The 7411-nt window shown below is 32.4% G+C and overlaps 1 protein-coding gene and 1 long non-coding RNA gene across 3 annotated transcripts in view; one reads left to right on the top strand and one right to left on the bottom strand.

The window, feature by feature from the left end:
- The window catches only part of LOC106664305 (V-type proton ATPase 116 kDa subunit a-like), a 40588-nt gene that overhangs the window by 21813 nt on the left and 11364 nt on the right, over positions 1-7411 (bottom strand). For both annotated transcript variants that reach the window (XM_014389911.2, XM_014389912.2), the window contains exon 2: positions 4900-4962. The gene's annotated coding sequence lies outside the window, so the exon portion shown is untranslated. The remainder of the gene's footprint in view (positions 1-4899; positions 4963-7411) is intronic.
- Positions 3206-4889, top strand: LOC112128251. The gene is made up of 3 exons (XR_002910918.1): positions 3206-3637; positions 3715-3896; positions 4678-4889. It is a non-coding gene; the product is annotated as an uncharacterized LOC112128251 (long non-coding RNA).

The raw sequence follows: 7411 nt of genomic DNA, 5'->3' as shown, positions 1-7411 counted from the left end.
AGCCATATACCTAAATATAAAAAAATATAAAAAAAAATCTATAAAAATATATAATATAAAATATAAAAAATATATATAATATATAATATATTCGATATTGTTTTCTATTTTGTTAAATTATTATAAATTTGTAAGTTAACTTTAATTTGTTACATAATTATTTATACATTTTTGATTGTTTTAGTTTCGTTTTTATTGATTTCATTGGACCTCACGAGAAAAAAAAAAAAAAAACCATCACCAATAACATTGAAACATGATATAAATCCGCACGACCACGTGGATATCCTACGGAGTCCTTTTTTTGTTGAGAAGGAATGTCTGAAAAAATTTTAAAAACATCTTTTATAGCTGTTGCAATCAAGATCTTGAGATGTTGGACGACATTCTTGACAAATAGGAGCGCAATATATAAAACGAAACTGGTCAGATTTTTCGTACAGGCAACAGCTGTAACGAACTTTTTAGTCATAACATAACATAATCTGTATATACTGCATCAATTCCTTTGTATAAAAAGTGAGAAGGAATTGTTACCTTGAATTAGCTAAAATAGATAAGATATACTGGAGAAAAAGGGTGAGGTAGAGATATATAGATAGATAGCAAGATAGATGGATAGATAGAGAGAGTGAGAGAGTGGGAAAGATCAGGGAGAGAGAGAGAAAGAGAGATTAACGATTTATTTATTAAAATTCAAGCAGCAAAAGTTAGGTTTCTAGAATCTTTCTTACACCTAACGAGTAATTATAATTGTTATATTTGTTTATAGTCGCAACAGACATAAAATAGAAATAACCAATTGTTGGAAAATCAACAATGAAGTAAATAAATAGAATGAGAGTAACTTGAACTTATAAATTATATTTTTATAAAGCCTATTATTGTTGAGTAACAAATTAGATATAGATTTTTCGTAACGTTCTTAAAAACTATTTTAAAGCCTTCTAGAATTGGAACATAATTTTACGATTTAAAAATGGAATAAAATACTAATAAAATGATTATTAACGTTTTACAAGTTAATGTAAAAGTTTAAAATAAAAAAGAGATTAATAAAAGTAATAAATAAAAGTATCTAATCTATATATGTTTAGCGGTCCTAATTGGCCATATTAATGATTTCAATTAATTGTCCTTTTTCATCTCAACCAAGAACTTGGAGAAAAAGAATTATATATATATAATGGTTTAATGGTATAATAGTTTTTGTATTGTGGATTATGCCATGGGAAATAGTCAAAATTTTGTAATTTTAACTAATCATAAATTTTTAAAATGGATAAATTATTGTATGTGTCATAAATTCTAGAATCATATTGTATATTATAGATATAGCGAATACATATATTTATAGTAACGTGTAACTTATGAAGATTTTTACTCGAAAGATTAGAAACTGGTGCAAGACCGTAAGTTATATTTGGAAGCATTAGTGCATTAAAAAGCTTTAGCTTCATGGATGTATTATTATACGTATTACATCGTTTTTAAAATTGATATACTGCAATGGAATATATCCTGCTACAAGCTTTATCAACATGTGTTTCCAGGTTAAATATTCATCTATTACTAAGCCGAGAATTTTTATTTAGCTGTTTAAAATTAATATACTATCATAAATTTTGATTTCTAGACTATTATCTTGCAATTTACAAAATGTTTGTGTTGTCCTAATAAAATAGCTTTACATTTTTTAATATTAATTGATCAAACATGATCATTGGTATATTTTTTTAAGTTTTTATGTCGCTATTTATTTTTAATACGTGTTCGTTTATATTTAATTATTGTGATTTTACACATATATATTCAGGTCATAAGCATACATATAAAAAGAGGCAGTTAGTAAATTCGTAATATATTCTATTTATGTATAATAAATACAAACATTAAAGCCGATGGGGCACCGGTGGCCGCAACGGTTTAGGCGTTGACACGGCGCTCATTACTTTCAGGTGAAGATCCCGGGTTCGAATCCAGCGGCCCTTGCATTCGAACTCGACGTACTTATAAATGGGTTTTTTTCCAAAACCCGGGCACCCTGAGGGTTTTATATGACCTCTGCTGTTGCGAACCCTCGTAAAATAAAATAAAATATAATAATAAAAATAAAGCCGATTGCGTAGACCCTTGAGGCCACGATTGGTGAATATCCAATTACAATAATTGTTTTTTGAAGATTTTACTTATTGTTACCTATTAAGAAAGTCAGATTTAAACTAATTAACGACATTGCAGGATAGATTAATAGATCTCAAGGATTGAAATGTGTATATCAAGATCAACCCTGTCAAAGGTCCTACTACATCCAATGGAAACTAAAATATGTTTATCATCAATACCAGTTTTATGTCATTTAACAATTTTATTAAAATTTGTTCAGTGCTACTGTTCGTCCGGTATCTTGCTTGAAAAGTGGGAATAATATTATTTTCAACAATTTGATAGATTTGATTAAATACCACTTTATCAAATATTTTACTGAGTTATGATAAAATATTAATTGGCCGAATATCTTAACAATCAGTGGGAGATTGGGTTTGAGAGTAGAGGGACTTATAGGACCCGTGCTTTTCGAATTTTTACAGTTTTAATCATTTCTTCTTCTCTTATTTGTTTACAACTGAATTTTAGTGGATTTGGGGTTTAAAGTTTGCTGTTGTTACAAAAGTCCACTGTTTTATTTGAACAAATAGTATTTCCCATCGTACTGACTTATTTATAGAACTCATCGAGCGGAATCTTTCGATAAATAAAGAGAGAGATCTTAATAGAAATAAATAAAGATAGATAGATAGGTAGATAGGTAGATACATAGATAGATAGGTCGAGAGAGACGGACAGAGAGACAGAGATAATCTAAATAGATATAAATATAAATATAGATAGCATTGGATAGATAGATTGAGAGAGAGAATGGGTGTGAGCGAGTGAGTGAGTGAGTGTGTGTGTGTGTGTGTGTGTGAGAGAGAGAGAGAGAGAGAGAGAGAGAGAGAGAGAGAGAGAGAGAGAGAGAGAAGGAAAATTGAGAATAGGGATAGATAGGGGGATGAAGGGAGATAGNAGAGAGAGAGAGAGAGAGAGAGAGAGAGAGAGAGAGAGAGAGAGAGAGAGAAAGAAAGAATTGAGAAATATAAATAGATGTATGAAATAGAAAATATACATTGTATGAAAAACATATTGGAAGAGTCTTATAATTTATCATAATACCAAACAAAACTATAACAAAGTAAGTTGTTTAGATGTATTTTGTTTTCATCTGTCAGTGATGTCCGCATGATAACTCTCATGCTCGTCGAACGTTCAACAGCCCGGAAACTATTAAGCTTTTAGCTTCAAAGTTTGTTGTTAAAGTCAATCGTTAATGAATTCAATCGTATAATTTTATGTTATTTGGCTTTTGTTAAAAGTAGTTCCGCTCGTTTTCTCTTAGTTGTCACGATCTATGTTTTATGTTATGGCCTTGCAGCTTTGCAGATTTCATCGAACCGAATTGTCTAGTAAGAAAACACATCCGATTTGAGGATTTTCGACAGAAATTCGTACAAATTCCTATTGATCTTTTAAGATAATGAGGTTCTTCGCGGTTTGAACGGCAAACACTTTTCTTCGAGTCAGCTCCTGCCGGTGGAAAGTGAGAAAACGTTATAAAGATAAGATAAGAGGAGCCAGATTAATAATATTTGTTTTGTCTACATATTTTTCAATAAGGTATAAACGGTGGTTACGCCCATTTTTCAACGTGGTCGCCTTTCAACGGGAGATCACCTCCGACGGACGATTTCGAATCACAGCACGAACTTACAAACGCCAAGGAATAATGTCATGCAAATTGACCTAATCAATTCCTCCTTGGAAATATGAATTCTCAATTCATGTTACAGTTTCATGTGGTAATTTTTTTTGTTAATTAGTAAACGTTGAATAATTTTGATATAAATATACAAGATTGTAAAAAAATGGGTAAAATTTAGTATTATCTTTGTAAGAAGGTGAAGAAAAAACCTCTTTTTTGTACTTTGGCTTTGTTCAAAATATTATCTATCCAGGGGGATGTTTTTAAAAAAAATAAATAACTTAAACTACAAGTACACTAAATTTTTTTAACATTTTACATTTTTACTTACTATTTGGCGATTCGCGACGGGTGAAAATGATGGGTCTTTCTGTCTCGGCAATACCTTGGTTACTTCTGTCACTCAGATAAAAAATGTTGAAGGATAGAGGGGGAGGCGCGATAACAATGGTATGATATAACTTTCGAGAACTCGGTAATTTTCTTTTTAGTGATGAATAATTTCAGATCTGCAGGAGAAAACCCGACGTGAAAAAAAAGACAGGAGGAAAGCCTGGAAAAACGTTATTTAATTTAATTCCTCTGTGATGACGTCGTGTTAGACTTTTTCCTACAGTCACATAGCCTTAATCCTGTTTGTACTTTTCAATATAAATTTCTGAATAATTAAGCTTAATTTGAAAATAAATCATTTCTGGACATTTGATCTTAGTTATTTGTGAATGTGTTTGAAACATCGTCATAATAATGTTGAAATAAGAAATTTAATTTGTTTAAAAAATAAAGAAAATCAGACTTTTTTCATGAACTTCATGAAGATTAATGAAAGAAACAGTACATTAAATTTTCAAAAAAAGTGTCTATTCTTATGTTTACAGATTGTAGCTTGATCCAGAGCTGTAGAAAGACAATATTTCGCTTGTGCAAGCTCTTTTGAAAATAATGAAACTCGGATTGCCAGGAGTCAGCGAGGAGTTGCTCCACTGCGACCCTAGGTCAAGCGTGGCTCGTTTACTCCTTCAATTAACTCTAATCTCTCAAATCGAAACTGTTTTTTTTTTTTTTAAGTTCACAGTGATTTGTCGATCAAACGGACTCACCTAAAAACCAGCTGGACCGGTGATATGGAAGAACAGGGCTGATAATACTGGCCTTTACACGTCCTGTAATAACAAATAAAAAATATTTAAAAAATCAATCGTACAGTATTTTCTTATCAAAGGGAATCAAGGAATACTACATATTTTCAGAAGAAAAAAAAATCAGCGATAAGTATAGTTGGCCCGTTATCATCAAGATCAATCATCCTCATTGACTTGGGCGATTTAAACACTTGACCAGCTTGAGTATCGTTGATTTGTAATGAAAGACTATCAAATATAATATTCAACGTGTACAAAAAAATGATTATTTCAAATTAAATGGTTTAATTGTTGAATGAAAAATTAATAAGCGTTTAGTTTGATAACAGATCAACAGATCAAAAGATTAGAGAAATGGATTTTTTTTGCCTTTTACATAATTAAGTAGATAGGTAGATAGACAGTACAATAGATAAACAGTTCTCAGATAAATAGACTTATGGGGAGTGATGCAGATGGGAAGAAGAGAGAAAAAGTACAAAAACAATGAAATTGCTAACGAAGAACGATGGAGAAATGTTGAAAAATAGTACTTCTTTAATTTTCTTCTTTGCGCTTAATCAAGAGAATACGTAAACAGATAAACACAAGGAAATAGATAAGGATAGGGATAGGGAAAAGAGAGGCGGCCACAAGGCCTACTACACCTCGACCTAAATAGATCTATTGTGCTCCTCTGTTAATTATAACACTGGCCAGCTTCAGGCTATTAACCAGCCTCCACAGCTTTGCAAGCGGTTCCTTGGTGTAAGATCTTGCCTGTGTTTTTTCTTGTTCTGGTTGCAAGAACCTGCACCTAAATGAGTTCTGCAGTCTCCTCCTCTTCCGGCAGTATCTGCACAGTGTTTCTTCTGTCTGTACTCCTATCCGGTGCATGTGCTTTCTTAAGTGGCAGTGCCCCGTCAGGAGTCCAACCAGAATCCTGGTTCGGTTGCGGTTGCCTTCCAGTAGTTCTTTTGTAAGTTTTGCGGATGGTCCTTGATGAATCTCTTCGCGTGCCTCATACCTGTGGTATTGTTCCACCAGGTTTTGGCTTCATTAAGGATCCATTTTAAGACGTATCCTCTTTTGTGGCAGGCTGCTAGGCCGCAGTAGGGTTCTGGGCGGAGATAGAGAAACAGATATAAAGATAAAAGCAACAATAAAAAAATAATGAAAATGCAAACGAGTAAAAAAGAAGATAAATCTTGAGGATTAGATCTTTCTTTTTGCCTTTCCACTTGAAACAGAACTTCTTTTTTTCCCCTTTCGGCTTAATTAAGTAGTAGTTAGATAAAAACAGACTGACAGAGGGAAAAATAGATAAAAGGATGAAAATGTAAACGAGAAAGAAAGAAGAACTATTTAACTGTATTCCATATCAACATTTACTTCAAAGAAGAATGGTGAGAAAGCTACATGCATAGAGATATTCTGACAGAAGATATAGGAAAAATAAGATAAGGGAGAAAAAAAGAAAGGAAAATAAACACTGCGATATAAATTAAAAGAAGAAAAACGACAAAATAAACAAGGTAAACAAAAAAGAGGAATCTATTGATATATACAATTCTTTTTTGACTTTTTTTAAACAACTACAACGTCCAAGTTGGTGGATTTGGTTGATCTGCGACTGTACGACCTCATGTCGAACGAGACTTTTCTCGTGTATTTCGTTGATTTATGTTGCAATTTCTCAGTGAAGATGTGCAACATAAACCAGCAAGATAGACGGACGAAAACAGTGTACATCAAACATAACTTGAACGTCTGGATGGTGAGATAGTTAATAGTTTAATTTCTGGTTACCTAGTTTGCCTATTTGTGGTGATAGTTATTTGCTTCTGCCTTCCGATTTTCTAAAAGTAGCAAAATATCCAAACGTGCTTATAACATTCTTTAATGGTCAAATTTATGAATTTCACCAGACCTAATGCTCGGTTTAAAGCAAACGCCGAGTCATTCATTATTCATCTTGACCTGGAAGTGCAGCGCGAGTTTTGTCATACCGTTTTGCATGGACGAATAGCATTCAGTCGAAGGTGTTGTGAAGTTCCGAAGGATAAAAGGCATTTGCATGTCATTGGGCAAGACCTTTCGACTCGTACGGTTTTAGTGATTCAATTAAACACCCATTGATTAATGTCATTCTGATCATTTTTATATATTTGAAATTGACTGAAGCCAGCCAGTGTTAAAATCAAATTATGAAAAAACTTTTACATATAGGATTTTTTTAAAATATTTTAATTTGAATTGTGTCAAATAAGATTAACACTTTATCACCATTTTTTCATGAAGGACATCCTATTATTTCGCTATTGTGCAAAACGCGGTCGTCCTTGCTTATCCCTCTGACTTGTCAGGCCGAAACTACATTTGAAACGGCGTACAATACTGTTTAAAATAGTCGTTTTTCTTTTGGGCAATTTAAAGTAGGAAACGACAGTCAGTCGTGGGGAATGAATAAAAATCAGAACATCAACCCACT

Source organism: Cimex lectularius, unplaced genomic scaffold (assembly GCF_000648675.2).
Source record: "Cimex lectularius strain Harlan isolate CLEC.00 unplaced genomic scaffold, Clec_2.1 scaffold251, whole genome shotgun sequence".
Classification (NCBI taxonomy): domain Eukaryota; kingdom Metazoa; phylum Arthropoda; class Insecta; order Hemiptera; family Cimicidae; genus Cimex; species Cimex lectularius.
The sequence above is the reverse complement of the archived record's forward strand: the minus strand, read 5'-3'. Positions and strand labels throughout refer to the sequence as shown.